Raw genomic sequence first — 27,473 nt, 5'->3', positions numbered from 1 at the left:
TATTTTTAAAAGCTCTTACTAAACTTGGAATAATTGACACTTAATATGTTGTTTATCTGAATATGTTATTTACCTAGCTTTAAATGATTACCAAAACCAAGATTAATTATAATTTTTTATAGGGGGCATATGAGAAAAGAAGAAAGTCAATCATCCACCATCACTGCCATTATAGGGCTGCACTAATTTTCTATTGTCAAGTAACAAATTACCACAAATTTAGTGGCTTAAAATGACTTCCCTTTATTAGTTCACAGCTGAGTAGGTCAGAAGAGTGGGTGGGCTTGGATAGCTTCTCTGATTGGGGTCTCACAAATCTAAAATCAAGGTGACGAGAGTCTTACCTGGCAGCTCTGGGGAAGGATTTACTCCTAAATGCATCCAGATTATTGGCTGCATTCATTTCCTTGAAATTGGAGGTCTGAGGTCTCCAGCTCTTTGTTGGATGCTGACTGGGGGGATGTTCTCATCTCCTAGATGCTGCCCTCTGGTCCTTGCATGTGGCCCTCTTTACCTACAAATTGAAAAGAAAGGATAAATTTGGGGGAGGATATTTTTAATATAAATGACTTTTGTACAAAATAAACTAGCAAATACCCAGCAGAAAAGTATTCACAAATTAGAAGCTATTTTTTTAAACTATAAAACAGAGAAAACAATGAGGCTCATTAAAAATAAAAAATAAAACAACATAACTTATTTTCATACCAATAAAAACCAACTTAAAAGAACAATTTGGCTGTATGTTTCAGATGTCTTAAAATTATGCCTAACATTTTCTCTAGGAATTTTATCTATTAGTACTTATTCTAAGGAAATGATTAAATATCATGCAAAAATTTATAGTAATGATCAGCCCAGCATTTTCTTTTATAATAACAAACTTTGGTCATGTAAAAATGTCCATCACTTCAAGGATAGTTAAATAAATTTGGTACACCCCTATATGTAAATACCACTAAAACTGGTGAAATGGAGGCATATTATTCAATAAATGAAGAGTAGATTTAAAAAGCAAGCAATCAAGAATTTTAGATAGTATATTCCCAGTTGGAGAAAGCATATATACAAAATTGCACAGAAAAATTATGATAAGATATATACAAGCATATTAACGGTAATTTTGTTTGTGCCACAAGATAATTAATAATATTTATTTTCTTTATTTTGTTTATTTTCTAAATCAACAATACGGACAGGCTGCTGAACTGCAGTTCTCTCCACTAGACTAGGGGCATTTTATTTAAAGATTTAATTATTTATTTGAGAGAGAGAGAACATGAGTGGGGTAAGGAGAGAGGGGGAGGAAGATAGAATCCTCAAGCAGGCTCTCTGCTGGGCAAGAAACTCAACACTGGGCTCCATCCCAGGACCCTAAAATCATGACCTGAGCCGAAATCAAGAGTCAGATGCTTAACCAACTGAGCCACCCAGGTGCCCCTAGTGTAGAAGCATTTTAAAGGAAGGGTTTGAGTCTTATTCAAAAACTTCCTTCAGGGTCTGGTTCTGAAGGAGGTGCTCAGTGAATGTGTGCTGTATAATTAGTCACACTATCAAGCATTTCCTAGTTACTCTTTTGCAATAAGAAAAATGAATTCTGCTGGATTTCTGGATACTCCGTCATTAAATCTCTGGCCATTTCACTGGAAAACAGCTCATCTCTTCAAGTGTGAAAAGGGACACTTTTAGACTACACCAAAGTAAAAATTTTTAAGGTACTTCTCTGTAGCGTGCTAGGTAGAAATAAAACAAATACGTGACAACATTTGTTACTCGGCAGGGTTCTAAAAACAGTGTTTGACCTAATATGAAACCCAAATTACATTAGAACACAAATTGATTAGATGCAGTGGAAAGATTTTTGGGTTTACTATGTTTGGAAAGGCGCTGGAATGGGACCATTTTTTTCCCCTTCGATTTTCAAGCAACACTAAATAAGTGTTTTGGAATGAACCATATTCACCTTGTTACTCATTTAGCGTATTTTGTTTGAAAACATTTACATAGTGAAAAGCTGTTAATGGCATCCTGATAACCCTGGAGCTATGAGTAAAGAGATTGCTGCTTTGTGCTAAATGTACACTTTACACTTTTACTTCTTCTAAATACTTCTATTGCTAATGATGTTTTTCCTCCTGAAATTCATATTTCCTAAGTAATCTGCAAATGTAGGAGAGTCATGGAGGGACAATCTCTATTAAAATGAGCTGTCTTCCCCAATCAGCAAATGAAGAGAATTTTATTCAAGGGAAAACTTCGTTCTATTAAAGGAAATTGAACTGGAAGTTTTTATTGCCTGATGGGGTATTGTCTTAAAGGTGATCTAAAGGAGAGTTTATTCATCAAATGATCTGCTTTTTCATTTATAGATGGTCATTAAATTGACAATTTTTAAATGGACTTTGTAGTGAAAAACACAGGCAGAAGCTAAATGTAAACGTTACCTAAAATTAACATGTAAAACTAATGTGGATATATATTCCGGTTTTAATATGTAGCAAAACTTGGACAAATTAATTTAAATTTGGTTTTTATTTCACTGCATTTTACTCTAATGTACAAATTAAATACTGATGCAATTTATGAGAAGGCCTTTTATGAATGCCTCAGGAATTGATGAATGGGGTGTGTTTGCTATAGAAACCCTCTTTCCTGACATCCACTGAGATGTGCCTCACCTGCCTGAGCCTAGCTATGGACTGAGGTTTATGGCTAAATTATAGTTCCATTCTTATTTCTGGTTGCTAAGTCTATCACATGGCTCTGGCCAGAAAGGATGTACTTTTTTCTGTTCTTATTTCTCAAATATATTTGAGGTTCTTTTTTTTAAAGATTTCATTTATTTATTTGAGAGGCAAAGAGCATGAAAGGGGGGAGGGCCAGAGGGAGAAGCAGACTCCCTGCTCAGCAGGGAGCCTAGTGCAGGACTTGATCCTGGGACTCTGGGATCATGACCTGAGCTGAAGGCGGACGCTTAGTCTACTGAGCCACCCAGGTACCCTATTTGAGGTTCTTTTAACCAATCTTCCTTTCTCTGATTTAAAAATTAAGTGAGGAATAGGCTCCAGCCTTCTTTTCAGGTATTCATGGCAATGACCAAATTCAAGCTTCTAGGTGTAGAATATTCCCTAGCGGTCTACCCTAGGCTCAGTGAGAATAAATGTTTTCTTATGGTATGATCTGTAAAACACTAGTGTTTCCTGATGGGTCATCAAGTAATCTACATGTCGTTTTGTGTGCGTGTGTATATAAATAATATATACATTTTAACATATTTAATATCATAATATATAATTATAACTATAAATATAATATTATATATTTTAATATATAAATAATAGATAAATTTTATGCATATACTATATATATACACATATATATGTATATATATAATTTTCCAAGTATTTCACAAATTTGAAATATAGGATAGTTAAATGATTTTTCACCCAGAGGGCCCATTACAGTTTTCATGATCATTCAACTTTTTTTTTAACTTTCTTAACCATTTTTTTTTTTTTAAAGATTTTATTTATTTGACAGAGAAAGAGAGACAGTGAGAGAGGGAACACAAGCAGGGGGAGTGGCAGAGGGAGAAGCAGGCTTCCTGCCGAGCAGGGAGCCCGATGCGGGGCTCAATCCCAGGACCCTGGGATCATGACCTGAGCTGAAGGCAGACGCTTAACGACTGAGCCACCCAGGCGCCCCTCTCTTAACCATTTTTAAGAGTACAATTCAGTAGGGTTAACTATATTCACATTGCTGTGTAAGAGATTTCCAGAACTTTTTCATCTTGTAAAATGGAAACTCTATACCCATTGAATAAAAAGCCCCACTTTCCCCTTCCCTACAGATCCTGGCAACCACAATTCTACTTTCTGTTTCCAGAATTTGACTACTCTAGATATCTCATATAAATGAGATCATACATTATTTGGGGTTTTTTTTTGACTGACTTACTTCACCCAGCATAATATCCTCAAGGTTCACACATGTAGCCTGTGAAAAATTTCTTTCTTTTGAAAGCCTGATATATATAAATATATATATATTTGAGAGAGAGAGATGTATTCCACATTCTCTTTATCTATTCATTTGTCAATAGACATTTGAGCTGCTTCCACCTCTTAGCTATTGTGAATAATTCTAGAGCTTAAGCAGGCATGAGCCTGGAGGTCCCGGAGTGTTCTGTGCTGGGGAGGGGGGTGCCCAAGCAGGCTCTCTGAAGACAAAGTAGTATGGGCCTAGAGTGTTCCAAGGTGCTTTGGAAATATGTCACCTTGTCACAACTGCTGCAGCTGTAGTGAGCACTGGCCAAGGATGTCCTGGTGTGCACCATACTGGGACTGCCTTGGTGGGATGGCTGGGGCTGATGTGGGTTAGGGGCCTGGGACTTGTCGAGGTAGTAGGACAGCTATGGCACCTGGATCCTGCTCCTGTCTGCACTATCAAAGTGCAGGGGAAGTGTAAACCATGGTGCTCACCAGCCTCTCCACCCAGAGAGAGTTCCAGCCACCCATCCAACACCCCCCTCCACCCCTGCCCTCTGCTGTTTGATGGAAGTCTAGGGCTGGATCTTTTATATTCTAGTTCCCTTTTAAACCACAGCATTTTTTTTTTTTCTGTGCCCCAGGGCAGATAAATCTGCTCCTAGGCTCTCAGCCTTGTCCTTCCCCACTGCCCCTCACAGCTTTGGGGGTGAGGGTTCCCTTCCTTATTGTGTCTCCCATCTCTCTTGCATTCTCTATGTGGCCTCTCTATATTTTGCTGTGCAGAAGCTTTTCAGTCAGACCTCAGTTCTTCAGATGGAATTTCTCTATAAATAGATAGGCTTGGTGTTTGTGGAGAAGTTAAATTCAAGGTCTTCCTATGTTGCCATCTTGAACCAGAACCCCATGATCACTTAGCTTTTAAGTGTTGTTAATATACATTGGCAATATTAGAATTATTGGTGTCCCAGAAGAAGAAGAAAGAGAGAGAGGGACAGATGGTATATTTGAGCAAATCACAGCTGAGAACTTCCCTAATCTGAGGAAGGAAACAAGCATTCAAGTCCAGGAGGCACAGAGAACCCTCCTCAAAATCAATAAGAATAGATCAACACCCTGACATATAATAGTGAAGCTTGCAAATTTCAGAGGTAAAGGGAAAATCCTGAAAGCAACTCGAGGCAAAATGTCCTTAACACAAAAGAGTAAGAATATTAGACTGGCAGCAGACCTATCCACAGAGACCTGGCAGGCCAGAAAGGATTGGCATGATATATTCAGAGTACTAAATGAGAAAAACATGCAGCCAAGAATACTTTATCCAGCAAGGCTGTCGTTCAGAATGGAAGGAGAGGTAAACAGCTTCCAGGAGAAACTAAAAGAATTTGTGATCACTAAACCAGCCCTGCAAGAAATATTAAAGGGGATCCTGTAAGCAAAGAGAGAGCCCAAAGGTAACATAAACTAGAAAGAAACAGGGACAATATACAAAAACAGGGACTTTACAGGGAATACAATGGCACTAAATTCATATCTTCCAATAATTACTCTGAATGTAAATGGACTAAATACTCCAATCCAAAGACACAAGTTATCAGATTGGATAAAAGAGCAAGACAATTCCATATGCTGTCTACAAGAGACTCATTTTAGAACCAAGGACACCTCCAGATTGAAAGTGAGGGGGTGGAGAATGATTTATCATGCTAATGGACATCAAAAGAAAGCTGGGGTAGCAATCCTTATATCAGACAGATTTTTAAACCAGACCATATTAAGGGTTGAAGAGGGACACTATATCATGCTTAAAGGGTCTATCCAACAAGATCTAAAAACTGTAAATACTTATGCTAACTTGGGAGCAGACAACTATATAAACCAATTCATAATAAAATTAAAAAGAAACACATTGATAATAATACAATAATGGTAGGGGACCTTAACACCCCACTCACTGCAATGGATAGATCATCTAAGAAGATCAAAAAGGAAACAAGGGCTTTGAATGACACACTGGACCAGATGGAATTCACAGATACATTCAGAGCATTCCACCCTAAAGCAACAGAACACACATTCTTCCCAAGTGTACATGGAACATTCTCCAGAATAGATCACATCCTGGGTCATAAATCGATCTCAACTGGTACCAAAAGACTGGGATCATTCCCTGCATATTTTCAGACCACAATGCTTTGAAACGTGAACTCAATCACAAGAGGAAAGTTGGAAAGAACTCAAATACATGGAAGCTAAAGAGCATCCTACTAAAAAATGAATGGGTCAACCAGGAAATTAAAGAAGAATTTTAAAAATTCATGGAAACAAATGAAAATGAAAACACAACTATTCAAAACTTTTGGGATACAGTATAGGCAATTCAATACAAGCCTTTCTCAAAAAATTAAAAAAAATCTCAAATACACAACCTAACCTTACATCTAAAGGAACTAGAGAAAGAACAGCAAATAAAGTCTAAACCCAGCAGAAGATGAGAATTATAAAGATTAGAGCAGAAATCAATTAAATAGAAACCAAAAGAACAGTAGAACAGATCAACAAAACTAGGAGTTGGTTCTTTGAAAGAATTAATAAGATTGATAAACCCCTAGCCAGACATGAAAAAGAAAAGAAAAAGGACCCAAATTAATAAAATCATGAATGAAAGAGGAGCGATAACAACCAACACTGAAGAAATACAATTACAAGAACATATTAAGAGCACCTATATGCCAATAAATTATCAATCTGGAAGAAATGGATACATTCCTAGAGACTTACAAACTACCAAAACTGAGCCAGGAAGAAATAGAAAACCTGAAAAGACCAGCAAAGAAATTGAAGCAGTAATCAAAAATCTCCCAACAAACAAGACCTGAGGGCCAGATGGGTTCTCAGGGGAATTCTATCAACCATTTAAAGAAGAATGAATACCTATTCTTTGAAGCTGTTTCAAAAAATAGAAATGGAAGGAAAACTTCCAAACTCATTTTATGAGGCCAGCATTACCTTGATCCCAAAACCAGACAGAGACCCTTCCAAAAAGAATGACAGACTAATATCCCTGATGAACATGAATGCCAAAATTCTCACCAAGATATTAGCCAATAGGATCCAACAGTACATTAAAAGGATTATAGGCTGCAAGTTGGTTCAACATCCACAAATCAATCAATGTGATATATCACATTAATAAAAGAAAGAACAAGAACCATATGATCCTCTCAATGCAGAAAAAGCATTTGACAAAATACAGCATCCTTTCTTGATTAAAACTCTTCATACTGTAGGGATAGAGGAAACATCCCTCAATATGATAAAACCCATCTACAAAAAGCCCACAGCAAATATCATTCTCAATGGGGAAAAACTGAGAACTTTTCCCTTAAGGTTAGGAATATGGCAGGGATGCCCTCTCTCACTACTGTTATTCAACATAGTACTAGAAGTCCTAGCCTCAGCAATCAGACAACAAAAAGAAATAAAAGGCATCTGAATCAGCAGAGAAGAAGTCAAACTCTCACTCTTTGCAGATGATATGATACTCTGTGGGAAACCCAAATACTCCACCCCAAAATGGCTAGAACTCATACAGGAATTCAGCAGTGTGGCAGTATAGAAAATCAATGCACAGAAATCAGTTGCATTTCTATACACTAACAATGAGACAGAAGAAAGAGAAATTAAGGAATTGATCCCATTTACAATTGCACCAAAAACCATAAGATACCTAGGAATAAACTTAACCAAAGAGAAAAAGGATCTGTACTCTAAACAGAACACTCATGAAAGAAATTGAGGAAGACACAAAGAAATGGAAAAACGTTCCATGTTCATGGATTGGAAGAAAAAATATTGTTAAAATGTCTACACTAGTCAGAACAATCTACACATTCAATGCAATCCCTATCAAAATACCATCAACTTTTTTCACAGAGCTGGGACAAATAATCCTAAAATTTGTATGGAACCAGAAAAGACCCCGAATAGCCAGAGGAATATTGAAAAAGAAAACCAAAGCTGGTAGCATCACAATTCTGGACTTCAAGCTCTCTTACAAAGTTGTAATCATCAAGACAGTATGGTACTGGCACAAAAACAGACACATAGATCAATGGAACAGAATAGAGAGCCCAGAAATGGACCCTCAACTCTATGGTCAACTAATCTTTGACAGAGCAGGAAAGAATATCTAATGGAAAAAAGACAGTCTCTTCAACAAATGGTGTTGAGAAAATTGAACAACCACATGTAGAAGAATGAAACTGGATTATTTTCTTACACCATACAGAAAGATAAACTCAAAATTAATGAAAGACCTAAATGTGAGACAGGAATCCATCAAAATCCTGGAGGAGAACACAGGCAGGAACCTCTTCGACCTTGGCCACAGCAACTTCTTAGACATATCTCCAAAGGCAAGGGAAACAAAAGCAAACCACAGAATGAGAGAAGATATTTGCAAATGACATATCAGATAAAGGGCTAGCATCCAAAATCTATAAAGAACTTATCAAACTCAACACCCAAAGAACAAATAATCCAGTCAAGAAATTGGCAGAAGACATGAACAGACATTTCTCCAAAGAAGACATCCAAATGGCCAATGGACACATGAGAAAATGTTCCACATTACTTGGTATCAGGGAAATACAAATCAAAACCATAATGAGATACCACCTCACACCAGTCAGAATGGCTAAAATTAACAAGTCAGGAAACAACAAATGTTGATGAGGATATGGAGAAAGGGGAACTCTCTTACACTGTTGGTGGGAAGGCAAGCTGGTGCAGCCACTCTGGAAAACAGTATGGTGGTTCCTCGAGAAGTTAAAAATAGAGCTACCCTATGACCCAGCAATTGCACTACTAGGTATTTACCCCAAAGATACAAATATAGTGATCTGAAGGGGCACCTGCACCCCAATGTTTATAGCAGCAATGTCTACAATAGCCAAACTACGGAAAAAGCCCAGATGTCCATAGACAGATGAATGGATAAAGAAGATTTTATATATATATATATATATATATATATATATATATATACACACAATGGAATATTTCAGCCATCAGAAAGGATTTATATTTACCATTTACATCAACATGGATGGAACTGGAGGGTATTATGCTGAGCAAAATAAATCAATCAGAGAAAGACAATTAACATATGGTTTCACTCATGTGGAATATAAGAAATAGTGCAGAGGATCATAGGGGAAGGGAGGGAAAACTGAATGAGAAGTCATCAGAGAGGAAAAAGAAATCATGAGACTCTTTAACTATAGGAAACAAACTGAGGACTGCTGGAGGGGAGATGGGTGGGGGGATGGAGAAATTGGGTGATGGGCATTAAGGAGGGCATGTGATATGATGAGCACTGGGTGTTATATGCAACGGATGAATTGTTGAACTCTACATGTGAAATCAATGATGTACTATATGTTGGCTAATTGAATTTAAATTATATATGTGTGTGTGTATATATATACACACACACACACACACACATTGGTTAGATCATCTCATTATAAAATGCTCTTAACAGAGTGCAGATGAGCTGTGGTAAAATATTTCCCTTCATGTGGGTATTTTCCTTCATATTTTGATTTCCTTTACATGTTTCCCAGCACTAACATGAATTTTACCTATCTTATTTTATGAGCATTTTAACTTGAATGATCTGTCTTTATCTTTATCAGTAGTATCAACCTCTTGTTTTCAATTTTTTTAATGTATTTTCAGTAAAAACCTGATTGATGTGCACCATGTTTTGTTTAAAAGTTGTATCTAAATTTGAAAGCATTATCACACTATTTCACAAAATTTTATAATTAGAAAGTGACTTTGGGATCAAGATCATAAGAATCAAGATCCTATAAAATCCAGCTTTTCATGTATTCATTTAACAAACATTAATTAAACACCTGCTATGTACCAAAAACTACTCTAATGTTTGGAATGAATATAATAAATATTATATTTATTGTATATAGTATATATAATTATTTATATATAATTATTAATAATTATATAATAAATATTACATATATTATGTAATCAATTGAAAGATGTCAAGTGCTATTGTTTAAAAAGAAAAAAGAGCAAGTTAATAGTGATACAGAGTGAGGGACTAGAAATATTTGTGATTTTAAATAGAACTGTCAGAGCAGATCTCATTGAAAAGGTAACATGTGAAGGGGGTGAGAAACTTAAATGAAAGTTTTAGCTGTGTAGCCACCTGAAGAAGAATGTTTCCGGCTGAGGAAATAACCAAGACAAAGTTACTAAGGGGAGAGCATTTCTGTTATGTTTGAGAACAACCAAGAAGGACAATATAGCTGGAGCATATGAAGTAAGGGAAGATAGGAGAAGATAAGATTAGGAAGGTAACATGGTGGCTGACAGATCATATAGGGACTTGTGGGCCATTGCAAGAACTGCATGAAATAGACAGCTATCAGGGAGGGCGCCTGGGTGGCTCAGTCATTAAGCATCTGCCTTCAGCTCAGGTCATGATCCCAGGGTCCTGGGATCCAGTCCCACATCGGGCTCCCTGCTCGGCAGGAAGCCTGCTTCTCCCTCTCCCACTCCCCCTGCTTGTGTTCCTGCTCTCGCTATCTCTCTCTGTCAAATAAATAAAATCTTTAAAAAAAAAAAAAAAAGAAAGCTATCAGGGAGTTTGGTACAAAAAAAAAAAAAATGATTAGCCTTATATTTTAAAACAGTTACTCTAGCTGCTATATTGACAATTATCTGGAAGGGGGAAGGAGGTAGTGTAAAATCAGGGAAACCAGTCAGGAAACTATTGTGCTAATTCGGTAAGAAATGATGGTACCTTCAAACTTGGACCACAGTGATAGTAAATTGATGGTCAAAAGCAGTGTGATTCTGAATATATTCTGTCATTCCTACTAGGGTGTGGGGTCCAAAAGGGAGAAACTGAAGATCACTCCAAGATTTTTGACCAAGTGGAAAGTTAGAGTTGTCATCAGTTTGGTTCTGTGGGTGGTACAGAGTTTTAGGACTGCTATATTTAACAAATAAAAACAGAAAATACCCCAATAAATTTGGATTTCAGATAATATCTGGAATATACTTGTACTTAAAAAAACTGCTGTTTTTCTGAAATTCAAATTTAACTGTGTATACTGTGTTTTATCTGGTAGCCTTAAGTGAGAGGACATTCAGTAGTTTGGGATATGATGAGTTTCAAATACCTATTCACTATCCCAGTAGAGATATTAGTTGGCATTTGGAGATATGATTCTATAGTTTGCTGGAGAAGTCTGAAGATATAGATTTGACACATTTAAACCATGAGACTGGATGAAAATCAACAAGGAAGTTAATATAGAAAGAGAAGATAACCAAGAATTGAGCAACCAGACCTACAATATTAAGATGTAAGGTTAAAAAAAAAAAAAGAGTAATTAGTAAATGATCCTGACAAGAAAAAGGAGTAAAGGACCTGATTAAGAGGAAAGCCAGGAAGGTATAGTAGTACGCTAGAAGCCAATTGAAGGAAGAGTATCAAGAAGTCACTGATTATGTTAAAAGCTGCTAATTGGTCAGATAAGATGAGGACTGGGTGCTGACCATTGGATTTAACCAGGTGGAGGTTAACTGATGACATCAAGAAAACCCATTTTGTTTATGTACAGGGATAAAAGTCTTACTGGAATAAACTTTTGAGAAAATGGAAGGGCATGAATTGGAGATGGCAAGATGAATAAATTTTCATTTATTATTTATTCATTAATATTATTCATATTATTATTTATTCATTTATCATTTATTATTATTATGAGGTGTGTTGCTACAAAAAAAGAAAAGAAAAAAAGAAATGAGATGATAGCTAACAGGTATAGTGGATCCTGAATGCATTTTGTATTTATTCATTCACTAATTCATTTATTCATTCATTTTAGGTAAGGGAAATTACATCATGTTTGCTGATTATAATAATCTAGAGGGGAAAGGAGAAAGTTGGTGATATTTTGTTCTTGAATAGGAGAGAGAGGATGAGGTGTGAAGAATGCAGAAGTTATGTAAAAGTATGAATCATTCATTTACCATAACAGATGGGTTAGTAGAGTATAAATGTGCAGGTATTGGTGGTAGATGAGATGATGGGAGCCTGTACAACTTCTCTTAGGATTGTTTCATATTAAGTAAGGTTTCCAGCTGAGAATTAGGATGAGGAGAAGGTGTTGGGATTTTGAAGGGAAGGTATGAAAACCATATAGGGGAATGAGAGAATGACTGGTCTAAGAAAGTATAATATGATTGCCTGACAGAATTGATGTATCACTTGAGATTTGAGGACATGAAAGTAAAATGAGGCCAAGCAGCACAATTAGGTGCTTTTCCTTAATGGAATCAAATGTAAAGGTGCAGTAGTAAGAGGTATGAATTTAACTATGTTTGTGGCTTTGGGAAGGGAAATATCACAGAAGCAAACAAAGAGCAAAGGTATTGAGGGTCTATGAAAGGGGAAGGGTAAAATGCTTGACCATGGAATTATAAATGGGTAAGAAGAAGAGAACAGAACATCAATGAGGTCAGGGGTCAAGTTGTTGATTCAATAGGTAAGTGATCAAAGAGTAGTTGAACAGTTGTTGGAGTTAGGGTGTAGAGTGAGTGAGTTGGAAATATAGAAGATTGTGGTCAGAGAATGGAATGCATGAATTTGAGATTGAGATTATGGTGACAATGAAGGTATTGATAATGATAAGGTCTGTTGTTTGAAGAAGGAAGGTTTGACATTTGGAATATTTGAAAACTGAATCTGCAATTTTTAAAGCTGTTGTGACTAGAAAGTATTAGGAACCCTTTCTCTGCTACTGCATATGCTGAAACATTCACACTTTCAGATTTTAGTGGGATGTACTAGCTGACCTAGTAGTTGAAAGAGTGATGTGAATACTTTTAAGGAGGAATCTGTCCATTGTTTCTTAGCCTTTGTTTTACATAATTTTCCAGAACTATCTAGCAGGACCATGTAGTTATTTCTGATGACTCATTATTGGACTTCCCAATTAGTAGAACAAAAAACCAAGGAAAAAAATGTCTGGATGCAAAATCAGTTCTACAGTTCAAGAATCCTTCGCTTAACTGAAAGTCATAGGTTATTCAATGATTATAAACAATACAGTCTCTTTAAGAGAAATAAGTACTATCATTATATTGTTATTTTCATAATTATCACTATTATTTTAAATTTATTTTAAATATTGTGTCTTATTTTAAATTTAGATAAATGTTTCTATGAAGTTTTGCCAAAAATGAATGGTCTATGTGTTCAAGGAATGCCCATTTTACTGTCTATGGAAGCAAATTTTTATAATATACTGTTCTACACATGCCTCTTAGACAATATTATTCACTTTCATGAATTTAAATGCTGTCTGTTTGCCTATAGATCCTACATTGATATCTTTGGCCCAGGTGTTTCTTCTGAGCTCCATACCCACATACTGAAGTACCTATCTGACTTCATTCAGTTGTTTCACAGACTTGTCCCAATATCCAAACCTGAGACTGGATTGCTTCCACTACCAACCAAAGTTACTGGTCAGTCTCCTAAGGCTTACTGAATGACAATTCTAAAATCCCAGTTGGTCAAGGCGGAGACTTACAATACCTTCTTTTTTCTTCCTTTTCTCAAAATCCATATTTAATATATTATAATTCACATCAATTCTAACTCTTGAAAAAAGGTCTAAATTCATCACTCTCTCTCCATTAGCCATGCCAATTGCCCAAGCTAGAATTGTCTCTTGACTGAGCTATTGGAATGGCTTTCTTATCAGTCTCTGACCCTCATCTCTCTCTAAATATTCTCCAGACAGCAACTAAAGTAATCATGTTAGAATAATTTCAACAACAAATTGATCATGTCAATTCCCCAGAAAAAAAACAAACAATATGAAAATCTTCATTGGTTCCCCAATTCAATTATAATAACATTTAAAAAATATTTAATACCCCTCAAGACTTTATAAGATGTGCACTTTGGCTACTTTTTCATGTGAATCTGATGCCAGTCATGTTCTATACTCCAACTGTTCTTTTTTTTTTTCTAATTCCTCAAACATAGCTGGCTTATTCCCATATTAGTATGTGTTCTCTCTGCCTGGTACTTTCTTTGCCACATCACTTGTCAGTTGTCAAAAGAAAGACATCTTCTGAGCCCCAGTCTAGGGTAGTTAACCCCATTACACTCAGGCATAATTTTCTGTATATTTACTTCATGATAATTACAATTACATGTTTATTTCTATAGTATATATTTTTAATATTTGTCTCCCCCCTCTATTTTTAACTCCACAAGGAAAAGAATCATGTCTGTTTTACATGATACTTTATCTTTATTGTTTAAATTATTTTTATTAAGTTTTTTTAAATTTTATTTCTAGTGTAGTTCACATACAGTGTTATATTAGTTTCAGGTGTACAATATAGTGATTCAACACTTCTATACATCATTACTCGGTGCTCATCATAAGTATACTCTTAATCCCCTTCACCTATTTCACCCATCCCCCCCACCAACTTCCCCTCTGATATGCTCTATTTTAAATGAACATTTTATCTTTAGCACCTAAGAAGGTACTCAATAAAATTTGTTGAATGAAGAAATAAACTTGTAAAAACCTCTATTTTTTAATCTCAGCATTTTAATCAGCTGAGAGAGCCAAGACTAGTCCGTTGGACCACTCTTCACTCAAATTCTGTCTTCTTTTAATTTAATATCTACGCTTTTAAATTAGAGACAACTCAAATCTTACTTTTTACCACTAATTACCTTGACTTGGATTAAACAAATATGCTATATACTCCCCATTGGCAGTTTTCACAGCCTCCTCTTTTCTTAGTTATGTTTTTTTGTTTGTTTGTTTTTCTAAAAGCACTGTTGTTTTCAGGCACTGCTCTGAATTTGATAGGGAGGCAGATTTAATTTTTTCTTCTGTTATTCTAGGGAACATAAAAAAATAAAGAATCTCACTCAAAATTTTTGATAACATATTTGTTCTAGTCTATTATCAAGTTATATATTAACAAGTTACATATATATTAATATATATTCAATTAACCATTTTCTTAATAAGCAACTAGTATGCCACTATCTAGAAATCAGAGGAGTATCAAATAAAAAATCAATATCCCTGCTTTCAAGAAATTGAGAAACCTGTGGGGATAGATTTACGTATGTTTAATGGAACCTTGATAAATATATGAAATACTGTATTTTGTGTTGTGAGAGAGTTATGTGGTTTCAGAGGTGTATTTAAGTAAGTTAAAATTCAATAAACCTAGATTATGAATAGGTTTCCAATTTTTTTTTTTAATCTTTGTTTCTCTTTCATTTTTCACATTTGAAGAATGGTGGATCTTTTTTTTTTTTTTAATGAATACACATATAACTTCCTAAAATATTGTGGAGGAAGGCCATTTACAATGAAGTGCCAAATTTTATGTTAAAGACAGATAAATATAAAAGCAGATAAAATGCTACAAGAGTACACAGGACCAAAAACACAGAGCTGACAGCAAAGAATTCAATTAACATTAAAAGCTCCCTCTGTCTGTTCTTAACAAGATCATACTTGTCTTGGCAGTCTCACAGCATAGGTGAGTTAATGGAATAAAGACAAAATCTTATTAATCACCTTATTCTCCAACATTTATTTAGCTGAGAAGTTATTGTAAAAAGGAGTTTATTTTTGCTTTACGTAGTGAGCTCAGTGAAGAATCAAGTTTTGGTCTCTAGTTCATCAGTCTTAGACGACACGTGCAACTAAGATACCCTGTGGACATTATTACTAACTAATGTTATTATTTCCTGGACTCACATTGCAAACTCTCAACTTCCTCTACTAAATCATCTCTATTTTTTTTAAGAACAGCTAACTGCTAAATATCTTATAGAAACACTCATATAAAACTAATAGCAGGCAATTTATTTGAATTTCTATAATAAGGAGAAACCATAACTGTCTTTTGTGAAGTTGAAAAGGGTGTTCAGAAAACACCTAGCCTACACAGACAACCCACCCACTCTGTTGCTTGGCACTAAGAAGAGGATACCCAGGATTCCACCATAACTTACAGCTAAATGCACTGAATGCTGTATATTTCTATTTCTTAAATTTGCTCTAAGGCTAGTAGCACTGATTTAAAAAATGTGGTGTACCGAGTGTTCTAAAGTTACTTAAGCACTGTGGTCAAGTTTCATGCTGAAGACATTTCTAAGGTTTAAATTTCAAATGTAGTGGTCTCACCTGTTAAAATCACTAAGGGTAATAAGAAAAACAAAAAAGATTTTATACTTAATGGAAGTTATAAACACCTTAAGAGTTGCATGAGATGGAAGGTAGTTGTTCAGAGTTTCATCAATAAGAAATTTAATTGTTTTTATTTTATATTATTATTATTATTATTATTTAATGCCAATTGGGAGATCAGGATTACTTGGCCCTGGCTATTCCCTTAAAGAAATGATTTACTTGCCTTTCACAAAACTGGAGCAGTGACAATTGTTTAGAATTCAATCTATAGACCAGTTTCACACAAGGGAAGATCTAAATCTTCTTTTTATTTGTAACCTCATAAAACTGATGCACCTCTTTCGAGGTAATTAAGCTCAAATCACAAAAGGATTTGGCCACAGGGCTCAAGGGAACTGGTAATAGGATATTCAGCCTTTTATCTCCATGCAGTTGGTGTGAGATTGTCTTAGGCTGATAATGGATAAAAGCAGCAAGTGTATGCCAATGGATTCAGGGTTCCTGCCAGCCAAGTTCATGATTTCCTCTCTGTTTTCATGTTTCACTTGCAAACTGGCTTCTAATTTATCATTTGAAGGGCAGAATCATGCTATTAAATGCTTCTCTACTTTAAACATGTGATGGTTCTTTAAAGTTTATATTTATCCTCACTATCAACCTTTAGAATAGTCAGATGTTAAGATAACCAATGGCTTCACGGACCAGTGACACATTCAAGGACACATAAATAATTGTTGACTAAATCAGTACTTGACCTAAAAGTGAACAAAGATGCTGCTTTAAGCCACCTGATATGGTCAGTTGTAGTGTGAGAGGTTTCCTGGAAAAAATTCCAATGCTAAACTTTATTTTCCCAGTTGGAAGATTATAAAGAAAAGGAACGGGGTGCAAGTAGAAAGGGAACTACTCCCTAGTGCCTCCATATAGCAAGCATTTAGTAAATTTTCTTAATAAAATTTCCTTTTATTCTTACAACTTCTGATAAAGACACTATTAATTTCATTTTACAAATTGTTGAAGTTCAGACTCCTCTGCTTACTAATAAAAGTCTTCTTCTCCTAGAGTTTTGTTTGTTTCATAATTTTTAAACTGACGAGGTTAGACATTTACAAAATTAACTGAAATGTGTGTCACAATTATAGAAAAAAATTTACTTTATGTCTAAAATACAAAGAGGAACAAGAATGTCTTCTTCCCACCAAAGCTATATCCTTTATGGCATTTTAACATATCAAAATGTTGTGTCTTTACTGATTTTTTTCTTGTTATTCAGGCTTATTATGAAAAACTATTCAAATAATATGGGGGGTAGATAAAGAAGAATGTAAAATTGCATCTATATTTACACAAGAGATAAACCAATTTTAGTGTTCTGATGGGTATCCTAGACCTTTTAAAAAATATTAGTGTATCATATCTGTTAATTTGTAAGAGATTTTTCAACAAATGTAATAGTTCATTAATAACACCTTTCTGTGTTTTTAATATACACAGACATCTTTCATGGCTGTATTGCAATCCTTGGTATGCAGTGTCAATTTATTAAACTGATCTCCTACTAGTGGACTTTTTTGTTCATTTCTTGTTATTATAATTAACATTGTAGTAAACATTCCTGCACATTTACTGAAGATTTTCTTAAGGTAACCTGTTAAAATTGGAATTTCTAGGTCAAAACATATGACCATTACAGATTCAGTACATACTCATTTATCCATCCATCCATCCATCCATCCGTCCATCCATCCATCCATTCATTCCCCACACTTCCCTCTCCTACGTTTTCAGGACAGCACAGAATCTACACCATCTTGGCAGGGTTGGGCAAACCCAGTCCTAAGCCTTTGACCTCCTGCCTGCTCTTCCCAATCTTAAACTTCCCTCATAAATGGACCTCTTGATGAAACCAAACTCATCTTCATAATGAAATCTCAGTCTAAAGTAGGAAGGCTGGGCCTGACAACTAAACATTTATTCCAAGTTGCTCAGGGAACAGAGATTAACATCCCTCAGATGACTAGAGTTCTGTGTGCAACTTATCCATGTTGTTTTGCCAAAGACAGGAGACTCCAGAACTAGATGGGAAGTTGTGTTTCTAATGACTCATTGTCATTCTAAAAGGAGTCAAGATAAGACCAGTGAGCAATATGGCATTGTACTAAGTTTAAGAAGCCAAATTAGCATGGCATGTAACTTTACATAATCAAGAGAATACAATGGCAACAGCTTACTAAAATACCTTCACCATAAAATTAATCTTCTTTATAAAACTTAATTGGATGGAGGGAGATCAATATAACAAGGTATTAAATTACTTGGACATGTTCTATTCACTTACTCCTTTCAGTCGTGTACAATCATTTACCCTATCTCCTCTCTAACTTCTAGGTGACTAATGCTCTTGAGACCAGGTACTTCCTAAGTAGGGGTTATTTAATATGTCAAGTTGTGCCTCATTATTTCCTAGACTCTGCTGACTCATAGTTTCCTTCTGCCATGCCTGGATACCTAACCCACCTCATGTAAAACTTTAGTAAGAAGAGGAGCCTCAAATATTATCATGGCTTTCTTTCTCTTTGCTGTGTTGTAGCACCCTAGAGCCTAGGTTCCCTACTTCTATTTGCTTACCTAGATATTTATTCACCCATTTAAAAAATTTGTTGAGCACCTCCCTATGAATCAAGTACCATGTAAGGAATTGAGGATACAGAATTGGTTCATAGAAAGTCGTTGCCCCAGAGATTTTACCATCTTGTGAAGGAGATGGGCATGTAAGCATGTGTTTAGAGTACACTATGGAAAGATGATCTATGATGGAGTCATGTGAGGTGTACCTTGAGAGCACAGGACATGGTAGGGGTCAGTGGGATAAATAGAGGAAGTGACGCTAAAAAATAAGTAGAGAACTCTAATAATGTGTTTGGGACATGAGCTAAATCCTCATTTCTTATCCTCCTTATTCTCAGTTGTACTTTCTCACTTACAAACTTCAAACTTTCTTGACAGTTATTATTTTGGGGGCCCTTTTCTGGATATTACCTTACTATACATGTCCTGGTTTTTGTAATCCTCCTGTCTTACTGCTCTTCATTAATGGCAAGGATATCACTTTCCGTGACTATTTTTCTTCTTTGTTTCCAAGTTTGCCAATATATAGACCTAACCTACATTTAGCACAAACCTGACTTAATTTTAATTCCCCAGTGCTAGAATGGCAGATATATTTAAAATATATATCCTGACAAAAATGAGCTTGTGCTCTACTACCTCTACTTCTCTGTTTTAAACACAGCTGGCATTCTATTAATAAATGTAAGGCATTATTTTAGTTACTTTCCCAAGCATAGACACCAACACATCTTGTGTTCACATTTGGTGCTGAAGTAGTCTGCATTCTCATAATGCAAAAATTCAGGAGAAAAAATGTCTAATTTTTCTGCTACATCCTTGTTTTAATACACGACTGCATTTTTTAACACTTAAAACTTATTTACTAGTCTACCATGAACAATTTTAAAAATGAAAGTAGCAGAATATTAGCTAAATCCAGAATCACCACCCAAGCCATATTAAATTGAAAATTCACTAAAGTTCGCTAAAGTTTGTGTGTTTTTTAATATTCACAACACCCTCTTTTCACTAATGACATTATGTTACAAAACCAAAACAACAAATTAATGATGAGCCATATCCTTCAGATTAAGGATAGTTAAAAATTCCTCACTTCCAAGCACTATATTTATTTTTAAGGTGACATATGAAAAGGTTTTACACGATAAAAATTTTAAACACACATGCAGTAGCCCCAATAGTCTATGACTTTGTTCATTTGCTCCAAATGGGTACTTATATCTGAGGACTTGAGTTAGAATTTTAGAGAATATGTTACATTTTTTGCCTAAAATATTAATATATAAAATCTCTTTGCTGGTGAGAATGTAATAAATTGGACACCATCTATTGCCATAATAATGTTAACCAAGAAAACATTCACAAAACTTCAGTGGGGTGCAATAAGAAAGGTTTATTTTTGCTTGCCATCTGTGGGTTATCTAGGCAGTTTTGAAAATAACTTGGCTCTTTGACACAACTTGGCTGTTTGAGACAACTGCAAGTCAAGGAAGCAGTTCTGCTGAGCTGGGCTGGGTTCCCTTACATATAAGTTTGATATTGGCTGGCTCTAAGCTGGTATTCAATGAACTCAGGGGAAAACTGAGTCTACATGGCCTCTCATTCTCATCAGGCAAGCTCAAGCTTATTATCATGGAGGAGACAGGATTTTAAGAGAGGCCAGAGGCAAGCAGGGCTGCTTGAAGCCTAATTTTAGAACAAATACATTATCATTTCTTCCACATTCTATTGGCCTTAGCAAACCAAAATAGGTTTAAGTTTTTTTGATTGTTTGTAATCATTGATAAATTGATATATTTTCTCTGAATATAATCAAACAAATGTATAAAAACAAAATATTTTATGTGAAAATGTCATCTCACAATTGTTTCTGTTATTAAAAAAAAAGACAAATGATCAAGTGATCAATAATATAAAACTGATTAATCATTGAGGGCGTCCACTCTAGAATATCATGCAGTTTTAAAAATAGCTATTAGGTTTATAGAGCAACATAGAAAACAAGGGGAAAAAAGTTAAAAATAATATTCACAGTCAATTAAATATGGAATATCATACAATAATGCAGAAAACATATACTTCCCTGTAATAATTATTAAAGTACATTTAATGATAGATAACTCAACTTCTTTTAACTATCTTTCCAAAACTCTCAATTTGTATCTTATTTTCTTTTTTCTTAAGTATTTAAATTTATTTATATATAAAAATGATAAAATATGAAATTCCTTATGACTTCCTATTAAGGATACTTAGCAGAGTATATAATTTTTATGAGTATAATTAACCAAAAAACCCCCAAACCTATGCATGGAAAAAATATTTATGTGTAATAATTGTGCAAAAATTTTAAATTTTTATGTATTAAAATGATCTGTTTTGAATTTTTTCTATAAATATGCACAGTAATTGCTCCCTAATCATGTGCTGCCTTTACATAAAATTCCAGCATATGCATATTTCTATGATACCCACACAAGTAAAAGAATTTAAGGGCACAAACTTGGAAACCATATTGTGCTGTGAAAATGTTTTGAAATTAGGAAAGTTGACATAAGGATAGGATCCAAGAAAAGCTACTGGCATTTGATCACTGGAAATTATGGAAAAGAGGAAGTAATGATGAATTAGGTCTGACAGTGGTGCCAAGGTAAAGGAATGCTATAACACCATATATAAGAATCTCCAGATGTTTGGATCAGGGTGATTTACCAGACAGCTGTAACTTTTTAAGATTATCTAATTCCTCTGCCTGGTTCATATTCAACCAATCACATCATTGAGCTAGACTTGTTTACAAAAAATGTTTCCCTATTCCATGTAGAGTAGTGGACTAGTCAAATAAATGTTTGATGGTTTGTTTCTGCTTTGATAATCCTTCAAGTGATAACACTGGTTTTAAGTTATAAAGCTTTCTCTGCTGAGTTTTAATATATACAGATATTATGATCATGTATTGTAAATTTTTAAATTGTTTTGTTTTCCTGAAGCCTCAACATCCACAAGAAGGCTGTGAGAACCCCGCCCAGGTTATCAGGTGCACCAGTGTGATAAGGCTGGTTCCTACCACAAGCTTCTCTTCTTTTTTTTTTTTAAAGATTTTATTTATTTATTTGACACAGAGAGAGAGAGAGGAATCACAAGCAGGCAGAGTGGCAGGGAGCGGCAGAGGGAGAAGCAGGCTTCCGGCGGAGCAGGGAGCCCGATGTGGGACTCCATCCCAGGACTCTGGGATCGTGACCTGAGCCGAAGGCAGACGCTTAACGACTGAGCCACCCAGGCGCCCCCACAAGCTTCTCTTCTTGACCTCCCCTGACTGTGGCCCTAATGACATTAAAATGCACCAGTAAAATCCCTTCACGCTTTCTGTTTGAATATTCCACCTTGACTCCCAATGAAGGAACTTGCCCACCGGTGCTCTCTCTCTCTCTCTCCCTCTCTCCCCTACACCTGCTTGGATAAGCCTGCCCCCTTGAAGCTCCTCCCGCATATCCCTCTGAGTGGTGTGCTGTGCTGTCCTCTCCTAGGACCTCAGGGTATCATCTATCTTACCTTCATTTATCTCTTTATGTTGTTATTCCATGTCTGCACCAGACTGATCATCAAAAACCCCTACTTTAGGGGAGCCTGGGTGACTCAGTTGGTTAAGCATCTGGCTCTTGATTTCGGCTCAGATCATGATCTCAGGGTTGTGCGATCAAGCCCCACACTGGCTCTACACTCAGCGGGGAGTCTGCTTGAAATTCTCTCTCTCCACTCCGTCTGCCCCTCCCCTCGTTCTCTTTCTCTCTCTCTCTCTTTATCTCTCTCTCTCTCAAATAAATTCTTAAAAAAAAAAAACCCTACTTTAAAATAATGTAATTATTTCTACAACAGAGTTCAGGGCTGCAGAATCTGGTCATTAGGCTTCCAGTCCCATGAAGCTGAATACTTGGATCAGTAACATCAGTTCTGGGGTATATCAGAACATCTTTACCACCACTTCACAAGCAGAAGTCAGAGTTGGAGGGTTATCACTGGAAATTATTGTGGTAGATTCATAAAAATAAATGAATCTGTGTTAAAGTTAAAGCTAACTTTAAGTGTTATCACTGTGATGGTTAATTTTATGTAATAACTTGGCTAGGTAGGCCATGGTACACAAATGCTTGGTCAAACACCATTCTATGCCAGATGTCAAATATGAGGTCATTGTGAAGGTATATTTTGATGAAATTAGCATTTAAATAAGTAGACTGAGTGAGTCAGGTTACCCTCCATAATGTGAATGGACCTTATCCAATCAGTTGAAAGCCTTACGAGAAAAAGACTGAGGTCCCTCAAGGGGCAGAGGGGCAATTTTGCATCCAGACTGCCTTCAGACTCAGTCTGCAACATCAGCTCTTTCCTGGTTTCCAGAGTTCAGACTTGCCAGCCCCCACAATTTCAGGAGTCAATTCCTTAAAATCTTTCTCATCCCCTCTCTTTCTCCTTCTCTGTCTCTCCCTATCTCTCTCTTTCTCTAGATACATGATAGGTAGGTAGGTAGACTGATAGATACATAGATAGATATAGACTTTCTCTCTCTCTCTCTCTCTCTCACACACACACACACACACACACACACACACACCTTATTGGTTCTGTTTCTCTGGAAAACCTTAAAACATTGTTTTATGTTCTGATATATTTTGAGCTATTTAACAATCTATTTCCTATGGTAGACACAATATTGTATGCTATCCTATCAATCCCTCTTTGTGGGAACTCAGGAGGACGATATCTTCTAGCCTCCTTTGTAGTTATGTTGAACCTATGTGACTGAATTCTGTCCAGTGGAATGTCAGTGGAAGCAAAGTAAGCCTCTTTCAGGCTTAGTCCTTAAAAGCATCTTACTGAACCTCCAACTCACTCTTCCTCTTACAAAACAACCATGAAGGCCATGTATCCCAGATGACATAAAAACAAGATAAAGAAAAGATTTCTGATCGACAAGAGACTAGTTTAAGCAAGAAGTGAGACTTTATTATATGCGGTGATTGAGATATAGGGGTTTCTTTCTTATTGTAGCATAGCCTAGTATTGTTATTTATACCATGCATCAGGTGAGTTGCTTTCAGCAGTGTGTAATGGCAAAGCCAGAATCTGATTGGTCTCAACAATATGGAAATACACTATCTCACATAATAGGAAGAGCATTAGTTGGATATGTTTCACAACTGGTTGAATACATCAGTGATGTTAATTACCAAAGGTTGTCTTTTAAAAAAATGTCTATTCTACTTTCCTCAGTCTTACAGCTTTGCCTTCATGCTGGTTCCCCTCATACTCATATGGCTGTGGCAGATAGACTTCACATCCAGATCCACTACTTCCCCAGAGCTCCTCAGCAGTCTTTCCTCATGTCCCATTGGACAGAGCTGAGTTACACACACCTACCCCCTGAACCATCAATGCCAAGAGAATTAGGAACATGATCATTATTTTAAGTAAATGAAGATTTCCCTTCCTGGGACTAAAGTTAGGGTATATGTCTCCAGAATCATGTGAAAAAGAAGTGCTCATGTGAAGCAAATCAAAGCTCTATCAATAGCATGTTCCAAACTCAAGGTCACTGGGACACTAAATTTAGATATTATGCTATGGATCTATGAAGGGGTCATTACCTAAGCTATCTAAGAATCAAGCTATAAAGGGGTCACTACCTAAGCTGAAGAATCCTGGCCAAACCCATCACCATTCCTTCAGGGTGAAGGGTATATAAGTAGGGCCAGATTCACATTATTACATTGTAGGACAGAGGTAGGGTGGAACATGTATGTCCTGAGACTTGAACCACACCCTAACTCTTAAAAAGTTTGTTTTTTCTACTATCAGGAGCTGTCAATGATTCCTCCCAGTAGTAAATAGTGGGGACAAGGCTAGTCCTTTCACTAAATTCTCATAAGGAAAATAAAAAGTAATACGGTGATCTGTAAAATGCCTCACTGGGAATTCAATATCAAAATGCATTAATTTCAGCATCAAACAACATAAAAATACATTTCATAATACATGACTACATCTCTTTACCACCCAAGAGAATAAAAAAACGAGGGAGGGGAGAAATTTGGAGAAAGAGATGGGAAAGATACAGAAAAATAAAGGAACAACATTAATGGCAAAATGCCATTATGCTTCATAAAATTAATTAAGTCTTCTCTTGCATGTCATCCAAGACCCACATAATCCCTGCTCAAAAAGATTAACCCAATTTATACCAATTAACCCAAAGCAAATCCAGCTTTTTTGCATATGCTTCACAGAAGCATACATAAATAATATTACACATCAGGATTAGATAGGAGTCATTGTAATTGTATCTTATTGACTAAGCATTAAAAAGAAATAAAACATAACCTATTTAGTTGTTGAGTGCATTCAAAATGTCACTTTATAGAGGTGCATAGTATAAGGTTAGTGCCCATGGTCTTGAATTTACCTGGGTGACATTCTATGAAGGCGTGAAGTAGCAAATGGTTGGCTGGGGAGTTGGGATTTCTAGTTTTAAAAATCTCTCAATTATTAGCTTTGTGACCTTGGGTGATTCACTTAAACTTTCTTAGGTTCTGTTTATTTACCTAAAAAGTAACAGCAATGAATATATCCCTATAAACTTCCAAGAGTTGTGTTATTTATGTAAATATCACCCCAAGGTTAGACAAAAGAGATGATATGTATTATCACTGACATACTATACTGATCAAACATTTATAGTCTTAAAATAACTGCTCATTCATTAAAATATTATACACCTTATTCAGCATTTGGCAGCTCTAAAGCCTTATATCCTCATTACAATTCAGTTGCTAGTCATGGAGGACCAACTCCTGTACTCAGGGTAGTCAAGAAAGGGCTAATGTCATAGCTTCTATCTTTCCCCCTGCTTTATTGAGGTATGACTGACAAATAGAGATTACATATATTTAAGGTGTACAACATGTTTTGATATACATGTACATTGTGAAATGATCACCACAATCAAGCTAATAATACCCATCTCTTCACATATTTAACTTTTTTTTGGTGAGAACAGTTGAAATTTAATTTTTAGCAAATTTTAAATATATGATACCATATTAACTATAGTTACTGTGCTGTATATCATTTCTCTTATTTATCCTGCACATCTGAAACTTTGTACCCTTTGACCAACATCTCTCCATTTTCCCTTCACCCCAATCCCTGGCAACCACCATTCTACTCTCTGTGTCTATAAATTTATGTGTTTTATACATATATTATATCAAAGATCAGATAAATGTGTGGGCCTATTTCTGGGCTCTCTGTTCTGTTCCATTGGTCTACATGTCTGTTTTAATGCTAGGACCACCCTGTAACTTTGCAGTATATCTTAAAGTCAGGCAGTGTGATAGCTTCAGCTTTGTTCTTCTTGTTCAAGATTGCTTTGACTATTCTGGATCTTTTGTGGTTCCACATGAATTTTGGGTTTTTTTTTTTCTATTTCCATAAAAAATGCCACTGGAATTTTGATGGGAATTGCACTGACTCTGTTACTCACTTTGGGTATTGTGGACATTTTAACAATATTAATTATTCTCATCTATGAACATAAAATATCTTTCTATTTATTTGTGTCTTCTCCAATCTTTCATCATTTTCTAGTTTTCAGTGTACAAATCTTTCACCTACTTGGTTAAATTTAATTCTAATTATTTTACTCTTTTTCATGCTAGTATTAATAGGATTGTTCTGTTAATTCCATTTTTGGATGGTTCATTAGTATTGTCTAGAAATGCAACTAATTTTTGTATGTTGGTTTTATATCCTGCAACTTTATTGAATTTGTTTATTATTTCTAATAGGGTTGTTTTGTTTTGTTTTGCGTTTTTTTTTTTTTTTTTTTTTTTGGTGGAGTCTATAGGGTTTTCTGTATAAAGTCATGTCATCTGTAGACAGAGACAACTTTACTTCTTCCTTTATGATTCAGATGCCTTCTATTTCTTTCTCCTTACCTAACTGGCTAGGATTTCCAGTGGTATGTTGAGTAGAAATGGTGAGAGTGGACATCCTTGTCTTGTTCCTGATCTTAAAGGAAAAACTTTCAGCTATTCACCATTGAGTATGATGATATTAGTTGTGGGCTTGTGATATATGACCTATATTATGCTGAGATACATGCTATCTATACCTAAATTGTTGGGAATTTTTAATCATGAAAACTTGCTTTATTTTGTCAATTGCTTTTTCTGTATCTATTGAGATAATTATATGATTTTCATCCTTCATTCTATTAATATGGTACATCACATTTAATAATTTGCCTCTATTGAGCCATCCTTGCATCCCAGAGATAAATCCCACTTGAACATGGTGCGTAATCCTATTAATCTGCTGCTGAATTGAATTGTCCATAGCAGTTTCTTATGATCCTTTTTAATTTCTGTGCTCTCAGAAATAAAAATTATAATGTCTCCTCTTTCACTCACAATTTTATTGAACCTTTTCTTTTTTTCTTAGTATAGCTAGTTTGTTAATTTTCTTTTTAAAAAACAACTAAGTTTTGTCGATCCTTTTTATTTGT

The sequence above is a fragment of the Halichoerus grypus genome, chromosome 11, assembly GCF_964656455.1.
Source record: "Halichoerus grypus chromosome 11, mHalGry1.hap1.1, whole genome shotgun sequence".
In the NCBI taxonomy this organism is placed as follows: domain Eukaryota; kingdom Metazoa; phylum Chordata; class Mammalia; order Carnivora; family Phocidae; genus Halichoerus; species Halichoerus grypus.
Note: the sequence above shows the minus strand (reverse complement) of the source record.